General features: G+C 39.7%; 1 protein-coding gene across 1 annotated transcript in view; it reads left to right on the forward strand.

The window, feature by feature from the left end:
* The first annotated feature begins 656 nt into the window (after nucleotides 1–656).
* The window catches only part of LOC136874430 (X-linked retinitis pigmentosa GTPase regulator-interacting protein 1), a 1,071,624-nt gene continuing 1,051,615 nt past the window's right edge, over nucleotides 657–20,665 (forward strand). Inside the window, exons 1-3 of the mRNA XM_067148064.2 lie at nucleotides 657–827; nucleotides 1,341–1,453; nucleotides 16,620–16,710. The gene's annotated coding sequence lies outside the window, so the exon portion shown is untranslated. The remainder of the gene's footprint in view (nucleotides 828–1,340; nucleotides 1,454–16,619; nucleotides 16,711–20,665) is intronic.

The raw sequence follows: 20,665 nt of genomic DNA on the forward strand, positions 1-20,665 counted from the left end.
CTCCAATGTATTTCCCGCGGTTGAAGAGCTTGTTTCATCAAGATTTCTTCCGAAGAAATATCTTGTCGCTGTCTGATCTTTCGTGGAGCTATTTTTCTGGTTTGAAGGTAATGGGGATAATTCGAAGACCGACTAGGCACGATCTCTGGCTTCAATATATTTTTCTTTTACTTTTTTCTTTTATCTCCATCTCTAAAATTCAGGCTACAAACACAAGTATAATCGGATGGAATCCATTGACTACCCTTGATTGATGCTTGCCTTGATAACTTTAAGCCAATTTTCCCCAAGTTCTTTACTTGGGAGAGATTTCAGAAATCCTCACCTGAAGAATTCGGATTTCTTCCTATGATATACTGTACAGAGAGGAACACAACAATTCATCATTTTACAACCAGAGACACACACATAATTGCTCGATGCAAACGCATTGAAACTCAACAACGTGGGTACGGAGGTAAGTTAGGTGCGTTAGCTGGCGCTCCTAGCGGAGGTTTGTGACACTAAGAGCTCACGCTGAGAAGCATGTTAACCGCATAGCATAGAGCAGGCAGTATATAGAGATTGAGGCGGCGGTGGTCTGTGGTGATTTTATAGTTTGACTTCCTACCACCATAGTGCGCTCAGATACATAACATAAACAAATATCACAAATATGGTGTAGTGTTTGAAAGAGATCAGACTTCAGAATAAGACTTCAGAAAGTATTCTGAAGTATTAAATTTGATATTATCCTTTGCAGTACAAATAAGTAATGCAAAACTCACCGAGAAATGCGTTATTATAGAATATACATTGCATTATTATTTCTCTGTAGACTGTATAAGGTACGAAATATTTAAAATTACGTTGTTTCAATGTGTGTAAGAAAGGGAGTTTGAGAATACCATTTCTAATTGCTCTGTTGAATTTCAAGAACTGAACATGTCTTTGTGAACTGAATGAGCACTTTATCGTAGGTTATGTTTAATCTGTGTTGTTGCTGGTAATGATTATGTTATGATTCTTGACCGTTTAACTTCAAGCTTATGATAGTGTTACGTTACTCTTGTTCTTTACTCCTTACGGGTTTGTGATCTATTTTTTATTATTCTGAATCATTCGTTCAGTTATACAGCATTTTATAGTTTGTGGGATTTGGTATTGATAATGGACTTATGATCTGGCTGTGTGTTCGGGAAAAGCACACGGGCACACATTTTCATGTATGTGATACAGACCTTTACAAATAGATAATGAATACGGTTTCTAAGTGTACCGTAGGCTATTGTATCAAGTAATCCTGGTGACCTTGTCCAGTATAATAATTGTTGCTTATCTTATGAAATCTATCATTGCAGTTACACTATTGGCCAAAAGTTCAGGGTTATACCCAGACCGCGAACATCAGCATCCTTGTTTAATCCTGTTGTATGGCAAAGGAATGCTGAACAGCCATTCTGAAGTACAGGAGGTTAGTATGATCTATGACATGTAAAAATTTAATAGGATTCTGCTTTAGATGTACAGTATACAACACTAAAATATGCTGGTATTGATGATATCAGTAGACTATTTTGATGCAGTCATCCATGTTACCCTATACTCTGCTAACCTTTTCATTACTCAATAACTATTGCATTCTGCTCTGATCTGTTTGTCATATTTAGGCTATGTCTTAGCCTTCCTGCGCTATTTTAAGCCCCTACACTTCTCTCAAAATCCAACTGAACAAGTTCTTGTTCGCCGGGCTGAATGGCTCAGACGATTGAGGCACTGGCCTTCTGACCCCAACTTGGCACGTTCGATCCTGGCTCAGTCCGGTGGTATTTGAAGGTGCTCAAATACGTCAGCTCGTGTCCGTAGATTTACTGGCACATAAAAGAACTCCTGCAGGACTAAATTCCGGCACCTCGGCATCTCCGAAAACTGTAAAAGTAGTTAGTGGGATGTAAAGCAAATAACATTATTATTAGTTCTTGTTCATAGGATATATCACATCAGTTGATCTCTTCTTCTGGTCAAATTTCATCTCATTAGTCTCCTCTCACCAATTTGATTCATTTATTATTTGTGATCCAGTTTGCTCATCTCACTTTCTGTGTACTTTCCTAATATCATTCCTCAAAGACATCTATTCTCTTTAATTCTACACCAGTTATTGTTCATGTTTACTTCCATACACTTCATGCCCCATACATATTCAGAAACACCTTTCTGATGTGAATGCCTATGATTCAGGTGAGCACATTTCTTTTCTGAATAAGAGTCTCATTTGCCTGAGCTAGTCTGCATTTGTCTGCCATGATTTTTTTTTCCTATGATACCAGTAATAATTTTCTTTTGACAAGACTTACTTCCTAATCTGAAATTTTAAGATGGGATTCATCATTCAAGGATGTCAGCATAAGATCTGGAGAAATTGTTTTATGCTGTGGATACCTACGATCTTGGAGAAGGAGTAAAAGATAAAAATGAATACGGGGCAAATGGTTGTGCAGTTTGGTTCACGTAGCTATTAGCTTGCAGTCGGGAGTAGGTTTGAACCCCACTGTTGGCAGCCCTGAAGATGTTTTTCCATGGTTTTCCATTTTCACAGCAGGCAAATGCTGGGGCTGTAGGTACCTTAATGAAGGCCACGGTTGCTTCCTTCCCACTCCTAGCTCTTTCCTATCCCATCGTCGCCATAAGGCCTATCTGTGTTAGTGCGATGTAAAGCAGATTGTAAAAAATAAGATAAATATGAATCGCTCTAAAATAAATGTAGCCTAATGGAATGCAGTTTTCATTTTTGTTATTATTATTAAATGTGCATCAAAGAGGATATTTCACTTAAGTTACATTAAGAGAAAGTAAGAACTAGGCCTAAATAAATAAACATGAGTATTCCTGCCCCAGACTTAAACTTAATGATCTGATATGTAAATGAAATGTGTTAAACACAAAGTGGACATTCCGACTATAATATGAGCTGTAATCTGCACACATTGTGCCATGATACAGTAGGGCCTATAGTGTAGATAGTGTAGATGGTAAGACAAGCCGAATGCTACAGTGCACCAGCCTTACATGTCAATTGGCTTTCTTTTATTTTTTTTTTGCTCCCTGCTTTACGTCGCACCGACACAGGTAGGTTTTATGGCAATGATGAGACAGGAAAGGCCTAGGAATTGGAAGGAAGCGGCCGTGGCCTTAATTAAAGTACAGCACCAGCATTTGCCTGGTGTGAAAATTGGAAAGCACGGAAAACCATCTTCAGGGCTACCGACAGTGGGGTTCGAACCCACTATCTCCCAGATGCGAGCTTACAGCTGCGCGCTCCTAACCGCACGGCCAACTCGCCCGGTCTTTCGTTTTCTGTAAGTTGTTATCATCATTGGCTCAACAGCTGATTAGAATCCTAATTAAGGCACTCCAGCATATAACGCATAACTTCGTGAGTTAATATATATATTATCTTAAAGAAGAGAGATGTGTCATTATAAATGCCAGGGTCCTATCCACCTTCCCCCCCAAAAGAAGTACATCACTTCTATAACCTAATGAAATATTTCACGTGCCATTTTCCAATAGTTGAGCAACTACTAGCGCTGCCATTGGCTGACATGTTGTCATTCCCAGAAATCAAAACTCACAGCTTCTGTTCCCCATCTCGCAGAATAAAAACACAAGTAAAGGCTCTGTTCTATGTCTGCAGCGCATAATGTCCACAGGACGAGAAGAAAGGTAATTTAGTAGCTGTATGCCCTAACCTATCTTTGCATATCCAGGCCAGTCTGTTGAGAGGCTTTTATCTGTGGCTGTGGCACATACTGTCTGTATGGCAAGAAAAAAGTTCATTCAGCCTTTTTACATTCCTGATGCATTAGACCAATTGTTTTTGTCACTCTCCATGATGTTCACAAACCAGTAACAGTTGGTAGCACCTAAAGATGCTCCTTGTAGGCATTCCCATGAAATAACAATAAAAGAACATCTTGCTGCATTAGCACTCTTGTCAAGGGCAAACAACAGAGGAATTGTTTTTGAACGTGTTTCCTGTAAACTGAAAAAAGGATAGAGTGCATGCAGTAGCTAAGACCATGTTTGAAAGATGAATTCGTAGAGGAGGGTGAGGTGGGCACTGGAAGTTGATAAAATCAGCTAGGAAGAAGGTGAAATTGAGAGAATTTTTAGGGAAACTCTCAGCAACCAAAAGCCATTATAATTGGCGGAAATTGAAACAAATTTGTTTTATGATGTAAGCCAAAGCAGACTTCGTTCTCCCATATTAACAGATCAAAAAGACCATGTTTCACAAAGTAGTTACGAGCTCCTTTAATATTGGTTTTCAGTCATTTTCCTCTGATGCTTTTGGTACCTGCATTGTATTAGTACACAGAATAAAGGATGAAACAGATTCCCATAGGAAAAGTGTTTTGGTGATGCAGAAACGAGTAGACACATTACGTTCAAAGACGTATAATTTGTGTAAAAATGATGATCCTGATTTAGAGTCATTCTGTTTTGACTTGCAAGTCCAACCCCTGCCAAGAACGCCTGTCCACGAGTCGTTTTATGGATGACAACTCTGTTTCTATTCCCTGTGCTTTGTCGGAATAGACTTGAGGAATCAACGTTTTATCAATGGACTGAGGATGTAGGTGGTGGAGGGGCTACAGAGGTTGGTTCAGCACTCTTACATCACTTGGATTCATTGGCATTAGAAGGAAAAATAATGCTGAGAATATTCTGTGATGGATGTGGGGATTAAAACAAAACCTCCCACATCATTTACACGCTGATATTTTGGCTGGTCAACAAATAATCTGCACATTTAGAGAAAATAAATTTGACATTTCTAGTAAGAGGCCATCTTTTTCTGCAGGCTGAACATGTATTCAGTCGTGCCAAGAAACTTGTTAAGACAATGCCAGTTGTTACACAAAAAGAAGAATATGAAACCATATACAAGGAACGCAGTACTGTCCTATCTTTATGAAAGGACTATGTTTTACAGAATATTAAATCCCTGGAAGGGACCTCCAAAAAACTCCTTGGGATAAGGGATATTAAAAGATTTTACTCAAAGTAATACACAGTCATTCAGGGAAAGGGCCAGAGAAGACAGACAGAAAAATTGTTCCAAGTAAAATATTACAGAAATTACAAGCATGAGTGTGTTCGGGAAAGGAAGTGATTTCGTATTTTAAAGAAACACAAAAATCATCCACAGTGCTTTGTGGGAATTATTGATTTTTTCTGGGTACCCATTTTCTGGAATAACACAGGGAAATAAGAACACAGAAAATACATGGGGAAAACCCAGGGAAATAAGAACACAGAAAATACATGGGGAAAACCCAGGGAAATGACTTGTCACATTCAAATTAAGCCTTCAACCTAAGACTGATCTGAATGGAATGACTAAGCAAGAGTAATATGTACTACAAATAGTAGTCTTACAGCGACAAAGTAAAAAAATGCACAAGGTTTGTTAGTCAAGTTGGCCACGCAGTTAAAGGCGCACAGATGTGCGCTTGCATTCAGGAGATAGTGGGTTCAAACCCCACTATCGGCAGCCGTGAAAATGGTTTTCCATTGTTTCCCATTTTCACACCAGGGAAATGCTGGGACTGTACCCTGATTAAGGCCATGGCTGATTTTTTCTGGGTACCCATTTTCTGGAAAAAAACAGGGATAACACAGGGAAATAAGAACACAGAAAATACATGGGGAAAACCCAGGGAAATGACTTGTCACATTCAAATTATGCCTTCAACCTAAGACTGATCTGAACGGAATGACTAAGCAAGAGTAATATGTACTACAAATAGTAGTCTTACAGCGACAAAGTAACAAAATGCACAAGGTTTGTTAGTCAAGTTGGCCACGCAGTTAAAGGCGCACAGATGTACGCTTGCATTCAGGAGATAGTGGGTTCAAACCCCACTATCGGCAGCCGTGAAAATGGTTTTCCATTGTTTCCCATTTTCACACCAGGAAAATGCTGGGACTGTACCCTGATTAAGGCCATGGCTGCTTCCTTACCATTCCTAGCCTTTCCCTATCCCATAATCGCCATGAGACCTATCTGTATTAGTGCAACATAAAGCAACTTGTTAAATGTTTGCTCATCAAACAATTTGGAAAGGACTGGGCAATGGACGCTGCTTTCCTGTGGTTTAAGAACCTGCTTGATGATAGTGAAAATCATGAAGAAGATGCAGATGGAGAGCAACTATATGAAGATGAGCAGTGTGATTGTTTGAAAGGTGAACTGTCATCGTTAATATAATTAAATGTATTGTCAATAGAGTTCAGTATGTTCTCTCGAGTGTATTCCCTTACTAGACTACCTATGTCCAGGGCGGTCGGATTAAAGTGTGGTAACTCCTAACAGATGGATCAAAACCATACATCTCCCTTTTTTTGAATTGAATGTGCTGGGTATTGTGCATGCATGTATTAGAGCGGATATAATGCTCGGTATCGTTTTTACTGTTTCTATATTTTGGTATACTACTGATTTTAGCATTTGAGCAACCACAAATTTAATCGTTCTTTCATCGGGCGAGTTGGCCATGCGGTTAGGAGCGCGCAGCTGTGAGCTCGCGCCCGGGAGATAGTGGATTCGAATCCCACTGTCGGCATCTCTGAAAATGGTTTTCCGTGGTTTCCTATTTTTGCACCAGGCAAATGCTGGGGCTGTACCTTAATTAAGGCCACGGCTGATTCCTTCCCATTCCTAGGCCTTTCCTGTCCCATCGTTGCCATAAGACCTATCTGTGTTGGTACGACATAAAGCAACTAGCAAAAGAAAAATCGTTCTTTTTAGAGCCTTTAATAAGTGCTTTGTGGGAATATTCGATTTTTCAAGGTACCCATTTTCTGGAAAAGCAGGGAAAACTGGGATAACACAGGGAAATAAAAACACAGAAATCATATGGGGAAAACACAGGGAAGTGACTTGTCACATTCAAATTAAGCTTTCAACCTAAGACTGATCTGAACGAAATGACTAAGCGAGACTGATATGTAGATGAGGTGCAAGTCATATGCAGTGAGTAGTGCTGTGAGAGACAGAGTGGGTACGCTTGATGGAGGAGGAGGGTGAATGAAAAAGATAGATATACTTGTGCTTAAATAGGAGTAATTTAAGTACCACGCAATAGGTGATATTTAAATTACTCCTTGTGTAAACTTTGTGATATAGCTATTTTCAATATGGAATAATGACGAGAATAATGGTTAATACCAATATAATGGTCCTTTATTGGACATTATAAATCTTCCAGCTAACTCACTCTTGGTTGCCTGCATTTTGCCCTCGTGTGCTAAGTTAGGCTCGTCAGTTGGGACTTAGCACACCACCCAAGAGCTATGTCTCATTTCCAAAAATAGATGCCTGCCTGGCCATCAAATGATATAGATGTTGATTCCCATAGGGAACCTAAAATATTTGTCCTGAATGAGTAAATTTATAATACCAATATAATGGTCCGTTATTGGACATTATAAATCTTCCAGCTAACTCACTCTTGGTTGCCTGCGTTTCGCCCTCATGTGCTAAGTTATTCAGGACAAATATTTTAGGTTCCCTATGGGAATCAACATCTATATCATTTGATGGCCAGGCAGGCATCTATTTTTGGAAATGAGACATAGCTCTCATAGTGCATTGGCACTGTTGGTGGCTTCAAATGGCCTATGCAGTGGCCTCCACGGTATGCACTAGCCTTGTGTCTTGGGTGGTGTGCTAAGTCCCAACTGACGATCCTAACTTAGCACACGAGGGCGAAACACAGGCAACCAAGAGTGAGTTAGCTGGAAGATTTATAATGTCCAATAATGGACCATTATATTGGTATTATAAATTTACTCATTCAGGACAAATATTTTAGGTTCCCTATGGGAATCAATATCTATATCATTTGATGGCCAGGCAGGCATCTATTTTTGGAAATGAGACATAGCTCTCATAGTGCATTTGCACTGTTGGTGGCTTCAAATGGCCTATGCAGTGGCCTCCATGGTATGCACTAGCCTTGCGTCTTGGGTGGTGTGCTAAGTCCCAACTGATGAGCCTAACTTAGCACACGAGGGCGAAACGCAGGCAACCAAGAGTGAGTTAGCTGGAAGATTTATAATGTCCAATATCGGACCATTATATTGGTATTATAAATTTACTCATTCAGGACAAATATTTTAGGTTCCCTATGGGAATCAACATCTATATCAAGAGAATAATGGTTTGTAATACTTGCGCTAACCGCTCAAAGATTGAAGTACACAAGGCGTGCAACGTATGTAGTATTGCATTAGTTTAACTGCAGTGTAGCTTACAGTTCACTCTTAACTATAACGTAATTCCAGGTCTTCACTTTGACAGTAAAATTAAATGTTTGTTGATAATATCTTTCCCCCATTAATTTGTATTGCATTGTTTTCAATTAAATCAACACTTAAATTATATTGTATATTGAAAAGACAATAACTCTTATCTTTTTTATGTTCTTTTTAAAATGTCTTAGTGTTTTAAAAGCTACCCGTGTAATTTACATAACATAGAGGGGCTAGCTATTACGGATTGCCCACAAGTATTACGGATTTCACCTCGTTGTTAAGGAGAAATTTCCAAGGCACCATATCTGCTTTGTCCATATAGGCTATTGTTATGATGGGCTCGCCACACCTAAAGACATTTTATACCTACTGCCAGGTTTAAAATTAGGCCGCCCCTAACATTGAGACAGACGTCTGTCGTAGCCGCCCCTCTGGAGTACAGACACGACGGGTTTGCCCCTTCTGCCATCTCCACCATACCAAAGTCCACCTTCTACGCTGTAGATGACGTTGAGGTCTTCACTTGTAACCCTGAGCTGGGACCCATACCAGATGTTACACACCGGGTCAGTGTGCTCTGGGACTCGCATAGGCAAGGGCGCCACTCCCTGGGTAGGGCTGCCTCCGAAGAGGGTCCCAACGTGCTACCTTCAAGGATTCAAGCTGGAAGCTGTTTCTATCATAGTGTAAGAAATACATTATGGGACAAAGATTTGCCAATGGAAGCAAAGGAAACTATGTACAAGGTGTATTACTTACCCATAACAACTTACGGTGCAGAAAACTTGGACAATGACGAAGAAGGATGAGAGTCGAATACAGGCAGCCGAAATCAAGTTCTTGAGGAGTACAATACAGAAGAGTAAAAGAGACAAAATAAGGAATGAGAAAATCTGGGAAGAAATTGGAGTGGAAAAAATGAATGTAGAATAGAGAAGAGCCGACTAAGATGGTTTGGGCGTAAAAAGCAAATGAGTGGCGAAAGAATACCAAAAAAGGTGATTGAAATGTAAATGCAAGGAAGGAGAGGCCGTGGACAACCATGATTGAAATGGAAGGACATAATCCAACGCAGTATTAAAGAAAGAAACCTGGACTGGGACACAGTGTTGGAGGTGGAGTGGTGGAAAGACCGAAGAAAGTGGAGAGGAACCATATTTGCCCCTATCCGGCTACAGCTGGATAAAGGGAAATGATGATGATGGTGATGATTAAGGAGAAATTATTGTGGAAAAGCAAAATTATCACAGAAAAACATTCTACAAAGAAAGATTGTCAGTGGTGCTTGTTTCTATGCACACTGGTTGACCAGCATAGGTATTCGAATGACACTTCCTTTTGCTACAGGAATTGGGATTTTATTGCTGAGTTTCTGTACACTAACCCATATGTTTGTTATAAGTGTGTTTAGAAACTGGCACACTCACTCATGCAAATTTCAAGAATAAGGTCACTGATGAACACAGGCATTAGTCTGAAGAGTGGTTGACTAATGGCTACTATGAGCAGTGTAGTTCATATTCATTGGTTGTAGTGTTTGTTTATGATGGGATTATCGATAACCCACTTCACAGATTGGCACTTCATGACAAGATATAGCTTGTTTGACTTATGATTTCTTTATGCCATTGTAATTGTTTGTGTTAAAATATGTTTCAAGATGATGATTCCGGAGTGTGATAGACATACTCAAGTGTCACTCTTATGTACCATGTCCACCTAAATATAATGCAGGGAAAACTGAAATATTCCAGGGAAAATACAGGAAAAACAGATCTCGGTTACTGTTTTTAATCCAGTTATGCATTTCAAATCACTTTGTAAGCTTATAGCGTGTTTTGATAAAATATGTATATTGTGGCAACATGTATTTATTTCCCCCATGTCTACTCTTTGGACCACAAAACTCGAATGGAGTAAAAGTGGAAGCATCGGTTTTTCTTCCGATACTCCTCCTTTGTAATTTAATAAAACACCTTATGAACAATATTAACTTTATAATTTACCAACAAAATTGGAAGAATAAAATGGATTAGAAAATCAGGCACTTATCAGCACAGGGGTGAAGTATCTTGCTGTGTGCAACATTAGATGTTACTTACCGAGCAAGTGGCTGCACAGTTTGGGTCACGTAGCTATGAGCTTGCATTCAAGAGATAGTGGTCACCGTAGGCAACCCTGAAGATGTTTTTGTGTGGTTTTTCATTTTCAGATCACACAAATGCTGGGGCTGTACTTTAATTAAGGCCATGGTTGCTTCCTTCCCACTCCTAGTCCTTTCCTATCCCATCATTGCCATAAGACCTAACTGTGTTGGTGCAATGTAAAAAAAAAGAATTCTCTTGTCAATATTAATACTAGAAGAGGGATCACTTTTCTGTTACTGCCCTTGTGTCACTAGCAGAGCACCAGGTATGCTTCTTCATTACATATATTGGTATTGGTACAGAAATTTCACTTATGCTGTATACATTACTTATCCTTCAATGCCCATGTGTCATCATACATCAAAAAGGACATAATACAAAAATAAAGTGACCTGCACTCTATCATCAGTACTGCTGTACTTACTGAACTGTATAGGTTTTGCCTTGTAACCTGATTGTCCCACTCATAGCATTCAAAGAAAAGAAAAACGAAACAAAATTAGGCCAAGAGTTAAAAATAATGCTACCAGCTCAAGAAGAAAAAGTACTGAAATTACATACAGCACCTGTTAAAATAAGAGTGGTATAACATAGTGGAAAGGAGATATTAATTGGGATTGATAAAACAATCCCATTCTTTACCAGAACATATGGACTTGGTGTTTTGAGCTTGGAAACTTGACCAACAAAGCAACAATTACCAGAAAGGTACAAAAAAAATTAATTGATATGCCCTTCTATATGTCGTGAAAGAAAATTTTACCTCTGGATGATAAAATGAAATTGTTCATCATTTCTAAAATAACCATTAAACAGAACAAAAAGATATGAGCAGTATAGAATAAGAGTATTTTCACGATGAACGACAGTAAAATATGATCAGTATTAACAAAAAATGTTAATAAAATTATTATCCCAGAAATTGTTCCAAAATAGACTTGCATATAGATATATCTTTTGGGTTTGTGCTACGTAGACTAGTTGCAAATAAAGAACTGTGTAGGTCGTTAATTCACAGAGGCTTGAAGACTGAATGCTGAAAGGCATAACGGATGGATGGCACATTTGCAATATTACACAAAAAAATAATGGGGACTCCCTCAGAAATTGGTACTGAATGTTGCTCTGTTTGCAGTTGCCATCATCCGAATTTCCACTGCTCCTGATTGAGCTGTTATAACCCACCTCTATGGGCAGGGGATAAAAAACATCCATGGTATCTTTTGCATATCGTAAGAAGCATCTTAAAACAGGTCAGCTCGTGGCCTTGGTTGTGGGGTAAATCAGTGCTTCTGGCTGAGTCTGATATTGCTACTTTTGTTCCTAATTTTTATCTTACCTATCCGGCACTCCTTGTTCAGCTCTTGTTATCTGCTCATTCTCATAGTGTTAGGTTTGCCAGACCTTGGGAATTTTTTATTTTCATGCTCTTTGTGGCACCTCCATTTCTTTTGCCAAATGAGAAATGAACTTGCTGATAAAGCTGTGAGATAGACTGTCAAGCTGTCCTCATAGCCATACTAGTATCTCCTGATGAAATACACCCTTAGCTGAGGCTCATGTTAATGTTCCACTGGAAGGAGGAATGACAGTCTATTTCTACCTCTCTCTCTCTCCAATAAGCTGAAAGTGATTAGCTGAACAACTAAGGTATGGAGGATTTCTTTCTGGGTTACTTGGAAATAATCAGTGGTTTTTGTGCTATATAGATACTCTTGTTTATTGAAGAGAGTGGTTCTTATTATATGTACTTATGAGAATTTCTCTGCTGAGACATCTGGTAATGTCACTGGGAGGAGTAACAACTGGCTACCGGTCTTTTAAATAAGCTGGAGGGGATTCATTTTTGGCAGATTAATTTCACTCGGACAGGTCTTTTGGTGGTAATGGGATAGCATAGGAAAGAGCTGGGACTGGGAAGGCAGTGGTTGTGGCCTTAAGGCACAGCATTTGGTTGTTTAGAAAATGGGGAACAACAGAAAACCATATTTAGGGTTATCGTCGGTGAGGCTCAGCTCCATCCCGAATTAAAGTTCACGGCTACGTAACCAAATCGTGTAGCCAACTCACTCACTGTATCAATTTATATGTTTAATAACATCCTTAAACCAAGCTAATCTTTTAATTTTGTGAATATTTGAAGATTGATTGACACTTTTAACTTTTTATAATATTCATGTATATTTTTAAATAATTGCTCAGTAAGTTTTATTCATGCTTTTTGTCACAGGTGAACAATATAGTGGAAGTGGAAAGTGTTTTTGAAGACCTTATATGTAAAGTATGATATAATGTTTTATTTGTAATGACCTAACCTGTACTGTGTAATATTTGTAACATATGTAGGCTATTTGTAAATAGTAGATTTCTATTCTGGACTTACTGGAAGTATCTAGAAAATTGTTGAATAGGGTGTGTGCCTTTTGTGGGTTATGTTTTCTAGAAGGAATTTTCTAACTATTCTGGAAATGGAAGATTGAATGGAGGCTGGCGGCAAGCGGCCATGTCGGCAGCCGCATCATCAGCGAGAACCTGTGGCCTAGCTGTGCTGTGACTGGTGTGGAAAAGTGGTGCAAAATACTTAGTCCATAACTCGCCTAATAGTTGGCTTTTGAACGCTGTTTGGCAACAAAGTGAGAAGTTCCTGGCTGACTAACATTTGGCAGAAAGAAAGTGTGCATCCTTTGGTGGACAGAGTACAAATTGTCTAAACAATTGTAAAAGGTTCAGAAGGCGTTTTGAAGATGTAATGTGACTATCCATGTAGATTTTGTGATATTTATTGAATAGGTGGATCTATGAACACCTTTATTAATTTTGAAAATTATTGATGGATCGTAAAATCTTGGCTACTAAAAGGACCTGTGGTGTGCTGATAGTTTGTTTTGTTTGTTGTCAGAAGGTCTACTTCAAGAAATCGTGTGTGTTAGAATAGGGTATCTTTACCATCTGTTCTGTGTGGGAACATTTTATCGCTTTCTCCCCAAGGAAACTATGTTAATGGTCGAGCACGGCTCGACTTTCGGGGGAGGAATATGTCACAGGTGAACAATATAGTGGAAGTGTTTTTGAAGACCTTATTTGTAAAGTATGATATAATGTTTTATTTGTAATGACCTAACCTGTACTGTGTAATATTTGTAACATATGTAGGCTATTTGTAAATAGTAGATTTCTATTCTGGACTTACTGGAAGTATCTAGAAAATTGTTGAACAGGGTGTGTGCCTTTTGTGGGTTATGTTTTCTAGAAAGAATTTTCTAACTATTCTGGAAATGGAAGAAACGCGAACGTGTGTATTCGAGAATGTTAGTTAAAGTTCGCGACGGGAGTAGTAATTGTGATTGGTGAACCTAGGAGGGGATGGGCGGACTCGTGCATTCTGATTGGCTACTCCAAGGCCAGAGTTTTCCTATATATAGCGAGCGAGGCAGCGTTCGTGATAATTCGGTCTTGTCTTGGCCTGATCTGCCTTTAGTCTGTGTTGGTCTGCGTTGTGTGCAACGCCTCGTTTCCGGGATGGCGCACCTTCGGGTAAGCACTCTTACTTTCCGTTCCGGTTGAAATTTCCGTAATGTTCGGTTGCTATTTCGTATAGGAGTCTGCCCTAGCCTAACCTAGATTCGCCAAATTAATTATTTACGACGCCTTAGCTTTTCTGCTGGGGTTCCCTGTTTGTTTTCGAGGCATTCCCATTTCTTACTTCACTAAATATGTAGATTGTAATTTAATACATTTACCTTGGGGTTTGCCTCTGGTAGTTCAGTGTGTCTTGATATACGCTAGAGTTTAGGAGAGTACATTCACTTCACTGTAAATTGTAATTGTTTTTACGTTGCTTTTAACCTACTAACTTGCATTGTACTACTGGATTTGTAACTAGTTGTATAGTTGGTTTGAAATTTGAAACTCGATGTGAAGCCCATTATCAAAGAACCTTTAAGATATGTGTATCACGGAGCGTATAGTTTGTAAGTTGTAAAATGGTGGATTTTGTTTGGAAAGTATTTGTAAAATTTTCACTTGTAAATAATATTTTTCAAATTTAAGGATCACGGCGAATTATTTCAGAATCTGCAACCTAAGCCATTTCCATGCCCTCAGAAGATCGTAGTTACTTCCATTTTCCTGGTTCATTGTCCACTAGTTGGCCCTACTGATATTTCGTATTATGTTGTTGTTGGCAGAGATCCGCGTAGGCCAGCTGATGTTTCTGTGAGTGTATAGTGTTTTCCGATAGTGTGTAGTTGCTCTTACTTCCCTCCTTTATTGTGTTTAGTACTAGTTTTGTGTAACCACCGTAGTAAAAGTTACACTTTTATCATTTTATGAAAGCTGAGAGAAACCCAACAGTAATTTGATTTGGAAAATAGTAGGATAGAAGGAGATATAGGAATCATACTGAGAAATGCAACACAATAGTATATCAAGATGGAAGAGAGGAGGAAAAAGAGTAATAAGTATAAGAGATTTAGGCATTTACAAATGAAAGGGGAGGGAGACCAGAAAACTTATTTTATGGTGTACTGTCCTTAAGAACAGCGACAGGCAAAAATCTGAGCTGGAATACAATGATGGATGGTGGGTGACTTAGAGATAACCCAGCTGCATCTGGAAAGGGAAAAATGATGATGATGATGATGATGATGATGATGATGGAACATTGGGCATTATGATTTGGGATAGTGTAATGCCTTCCTCTGCTAGGTCATCCTAAGTTTATTTCCAGTACATCCAGTGTGTGAAGAGAATAGTTCTATTGTATTTTAGTTTCTGCTGCAAGTTCATAATTTCATTAGTATCATTGAGCATTTCATTTACCATTATGGTTGGTGTGTATGATGATATACTGTAGTTTGAATTGTCAGCTTTGAATCAGTTTTTGGAAGCTATGGAAGTAGCCCGTTCAGAAGGCTATACACCATGGCTCATTCAGCATCAAAATTGGGCTTCGTTTGGTCCATTGGGAAGAATTATGAAGAGGGATGGATAGATTCTTGCTCCCAAGCTACTGTTCCCATTTTGTCAACCATTAATGTATACAATTAGCCACTGGTCTGAGGCATACCTTTCTTCCATTGTTTTGAAAATCTTTCCTTTCTGTGTATATCTTTAGTATGAAAGAAAGATTGTTATTGATTTGTAAGGTTTTACAATTTAATTGTTTGGTAAATGCTGTAGCAGGCCAGCCTCATATTGTTTGGGTAGAGTGTCTGCCTCTTACACAGAGGCCTCAGGTTCGGTTTCTGGCACATCCAAGGATTTTAATCCTGGACTGAGGACTGGAACAGGACGGAATTTACTGAGCTTTTGGAGACTGAGGAACTGTCTTAACAGGACGGGCAGCAGACTCAGTCAGGAGCTGGGCTGAGTAGCTTAGATGGTTGAGGCACTGGCTGTCTGACCCCAACATGGCAGGTTCGAATCTGGCACAGTCCGATGGTATTTGAAGGTGCTCATATACTTCAGTCCGATGTTAGTAGATTTAGTGATACGTAAAAGGACTCCTACGGGACTAAATTCTGGAGCCTCGACATCTCCAAAAACGTAGTTAGTGGGATGTAAAGCCTCCTACTACTACTGCTGCTGCTGCTACTACTCAGTCAGGAAAGTCAAACACTACTGCTGAAGATGTTGTCGCACTGACGACGTGGCACTCCAATGTCTGCAGGCTATTTTACTGGACAGCAGTCATCTTGGCTAGGCTATGTTCTTAATGACCTGTATATGCCACTGATATTTGATGGAGATCAGAAGTTGAATTTCTTTAAGGTGAGAGGAAGAGAAATGTTGTTCATTTTTATTTATTGAAGGTGTCTGAGGTGGTCCTTTTAGGAGTAGGACTGTGGTTACTCTTTGCTGTCTTCTTCCTTTTCTGTGGGTAGGTTGTAAGTATACAGTTGTGTAGCTGTTACTGATGTGCCTGTTCTCCTGTTATTTGTACATTTTGTTAATATTTTTCCAGTTGAAGTTTTTATTTGTGAGCAGTGATGAGTGTTACTCTACAATATTTTAACTCTGATTTGATTAAGATATTGTAGGTTTTATTCAAACGAAGCTCTTTTTTTTTTTGTGTGTGTGTGTGTGTAAATATTTTGTTTAAATTAATCCTCATACTTTTCAAGTATATATCATTGTCTAATGCTGTTTTCTTGCTCATCTTCTCAGGAGTGAGCTGGAGAGATGGAAAGTAAGTGATGACTTACGAACATCCTGAAGCCCATTGACTTTTAGGGATCCCATCTAGGCTTTGTGTTAGGTGAGTGAGTAAATGTATAACTGAATGATTTATATCACTGATTTTTTAAATTATAATATTTGTCAGAATTACTGTAGGTACATAGCAGTAAATACTGTATACTGTATTAGGTACATGTTTGATAGGCCTATGCAATTGTGTGAGTGCATGTATGAGGGTAGCCCAGAAACTAATGCAGTGCAGTTTTTTCTTCAACAGTTATTTATTGAACACAATGAAACTTATACACAAGAAATAATGATGTTTCTTCTACACTCCCTATGTTTCCACGTAATCTCCTCATTCTATGGCCTTCCTCCAGTGAGACATAGGGGCGTGTATACCCTGTCTGTAGCACTCCTTATTCTGTTCACGAAGCCATTTCTTGACTGTGCGAATCACCTCTGCCATCCTGAAAATATCTCCCATAAATGGCATTCTTCAATGGCCCAAACAAGTGAAAGTCTGAGAGATCTACATCAGGGCTATAGGATGGATGCGGTAACACTGTCCATCCCTGTTTTGTGATGTGTTCCGACGTCCTCAGGCTTCTGTGAGGGGTGCATTATCATGTTGAAGCAATCAATCACCTAGGTTGTTATGCTGTCCAAGTCGCTGGAAGCGCTTCTTGAGTTAAGTGTTGACATATGCCTCGGAATTAATGGTGGTATGTCTCGGCAACACATCAATGAGTATTACACCATCACAGTCCCAAAACACAGTGATCTTGAAGCGGAAGCAGTTGCTTTTAATTTCTTCTGTGGCGCCATTCCATCGATTGCCATTTTTGTTTCGGGCTCAAAATGGTGAACCCAGGTTTCATTACTTGTCACAATCTGGGACAAGAAGGCTTTCCCCTCAGCTTCAAAATGTTGCATTAACTCGGAAGAAATGTTTGTTCTGAAAGTTTTGTGTTCCTCCATAAGATGGCGTGGAACCCATCGTGAACACTTTTTTGCGCAATCAACAGCACTGATAATTACACCCACACTTCCTTTGCTGATTGACAGCTCCCACGCTAACTACCAAGTTGTTCTCCATCGGTCCTCACGAATGAGCACATCAGCACGCTGCATCTTGTCAGGTGTGACAGCCATGGAATGGCCTGCCTGACCGCTGCAAATCTTGTAGCTCTGCCGAACCACTTTCAGATGGCCTTACCCTCTGTGCCCAGTGACTAACCATATTGCTGTTGGCTGCTGATGTTCCATAGATTGCACATAAATGTTTGTGAATATTTCCAACCGTTTCTTCCTCCGCAGTGAGAAATTCAATGACGGCACTCTGCTTGTAACATACATCACTTACAGATGCCATATTGTACTATTGCCGCAAGTATACTAACTGTTGGAAGAAACTGAAGCTTTGCACATGCATTCCAAAAACTTCAAAGAATTCGTATCTAAAGTTTTGCATTTGTACTATTGCTGGGGGCTGAGAAAAAATTGTGGTGCATTGTTTTCTGGGCTACCCTCATAGCTGGAAACAACATACCATTATTTTAATTGAAGATTTACTTCTTAAGGAGCTAAGTATTTTTATTTTTTCAAATTTGAAGCTAGATTTTCTCAAATACTTGTATCAAGTATGAAGGAAGGGGGGGGGGGGGGGGGCGTGATTAGCTCAGTGGTTTAGCTGCTGGCTTCCCGTTCAGAAGGCTGAGGTTTGAATCCTGGTCGATTCCTGGGTTGAGATTTTCATCTCAGGAATTGCATGGCATCAGGAAAGGCATCTGGTCCTAAACCCTTGCCAGATCCAAAATAAGCATGGTTAGCTCCAGCGACTCCAGAAAATAACTGGGATAAGCTGAAGAAAGTTTTCGTTGCCCCGTTAGTGCACTGGAAACCTCCCGGCTGTGTGAGGAAGAACTAGAAGGTAAAACCCAGAGCATTCACTTTCAAGAGACTTTTGGATGTATCTCCTTTCTCAGAGTATCTGGTAGGGCTGGCATCCGTATTTAACTATTTAAGGCAGGCCAGAAAAGCTTGAATGTTTCAGTTTGGTTGAGTTCCGCTAGCGTTTGAGACTCTTCAGTTTTAAGTGCAGCTGTGGAGTGCTGGATCAGTGACAGTGTCAACTGAGAATTGTTAGTGCTGTATATATGGACTGACGGCAAATGCAGAAGAGTGCACCTGAGTGAAGAGGGACAGTGGACACCGAGTGAGTGGCTGTGCAGTTTGGGTCATGTAGCTGTTAGCTTGCGTTCAGGAGATAGTGGTTTTACACCCCACTGTTAGTAGCCCTGAAGATTATTTTCCATGGTTTCCCATTTTCACTCCAGGCAAATGCTGGGGCTGTACCGTAATTGAGCTTGAAGTCCTAGATTTTTTGTTAGGATGTTGTGGGACGGAAGGAACTATGTCATGTGGTTGCATTGATTGCAATCCATTTCCAAGATTTACTCAATGCTGATATTGTGCTACGATGATTTCTCTATGCATTTGTCGATAAGATTTGCTTCTGTGAATATTTATTCCTCTTTGATCACAGAAATATGTTACAATGGGGGCATTGCATCGAGTCAGGTCTGGCTGGTGGAAGAAGGGTTAAGGTTATCTTGTTGTACTGCATTGGTAAATGGAAAGTTTAGTTCGGTGGGTAATATTACAGTTATCTTGCAAACTGGTGGATATAACAGGCAAAATTTTTTAAAAGACAAACATAAATGAGTTCAAAATAAAATCCCGTACCGGTATGTGAAAGAAATTAGTCTTGGCAGCAAGTGCAAATACGAGGTTACAGACAAGGTGTGGTTTCACCTGACTGAGCATATCACCATTCATAACACACGCTATTGGTATTCTGAAAATCCACATTGTATAGAGGAAATTCCTTTGTACGATTGAAAAATCTGAGATGGGTGTGCGATTAATGCAGCATGCATAATCAGTCCAATTTTTTACGAGGATACACTAGATGGAAAGCAGTACCAAAATACTATTCTCACCCCGTTTTTCAATCAACTAATGGAAGACGAAGATTTAAATTCTTACTTTCAGCAAGATTCTGCAACTGCTCATACAGCAGAGGAGTCCATAGGTACAGTTAGGGAAGTGTTTGAAGATAGAGTGATTAGTGTTGGTTTATGGCCCTCCCACTTCCCAGATCCAACAGTCTGTAAATTTTATTTTTGGGGTACCTTGAAAGACAAGTGTACAAAACAAGTCCACTCATATAGGAGGAACTTAAGGAAAACATGCTGTACGAACTGCAATAAGAAAAATTACAATGGCCGAGCAAAATTGTGTACCAGGCAAGTTGGCCGTGCAGTTAGAAGTGCACAGCCGTGAGCTTGCATCCAGCAGGTAGTGGGTTCGAACCCCAGTGTCGGCAGCCCTGAAGATGGTTTTCCATAGTTTCCCATTTTCACACCAGGCAAATGCTGGGGCTGTACCTTAATTAAGGCCACAGCCGCTTCCCATTCCTAGGTCTTTCCTGTCCCATCGCCGCCACAAGACCTATTTGTGTCGGTGCGACATAAAACAAATAGCAAAATTGTGCCAGTGTGAATTTTTTTACCTGGCACAATGTCTATCCACCTGCAGAAGGATGATATTTAGAGTTTAGTTTTCTATATTGTATATGCAGATTTACACATTTAAGAAGCGAAGACAGACTACAGGCCAGCTGTGACCAGGTGGGTCGCAAGTTGGGGGGGGAGCCGACTGAAGCCTTGGCTTAGCTGCATGCAAATGGTCAGGTTTTATATAGAAAACCCTGCATAAGTACAGCAGGTGAAGAAATAGGAATGAAAATAAATGTCGGTAAGACTAAATTGACCAGATTGAGGTGGTTTGGGCATGTAAGGAGGATGAAGCTAACAAGGACAGCTTATGTTAACTTGGAGAGACATGTGGCAGGAAAACACATGGTAGGAATATCAAGAACCCACTGGATGGACATCGTAAAGATGGGGAAGGACACTGGAGGATGTTTCCTCTGCGTGCGATTAAGTAAATTACCTTATATTTTAGTG

The sequence above is a fragment of the Anabrus simplex genome, chromosome 5, assembly GCF_040414725.1.
Source record: "Anabrus simplex isolate iqAnaSimp1 chromosome 5, ASM4041472v1, whole genome shotgun sequence".
NCBI lineage: Eukaryota > Metazoa > Arthropoda > Insecta > Orthoptera > Tettigoniidae > Anabrus > Anabrus simplex.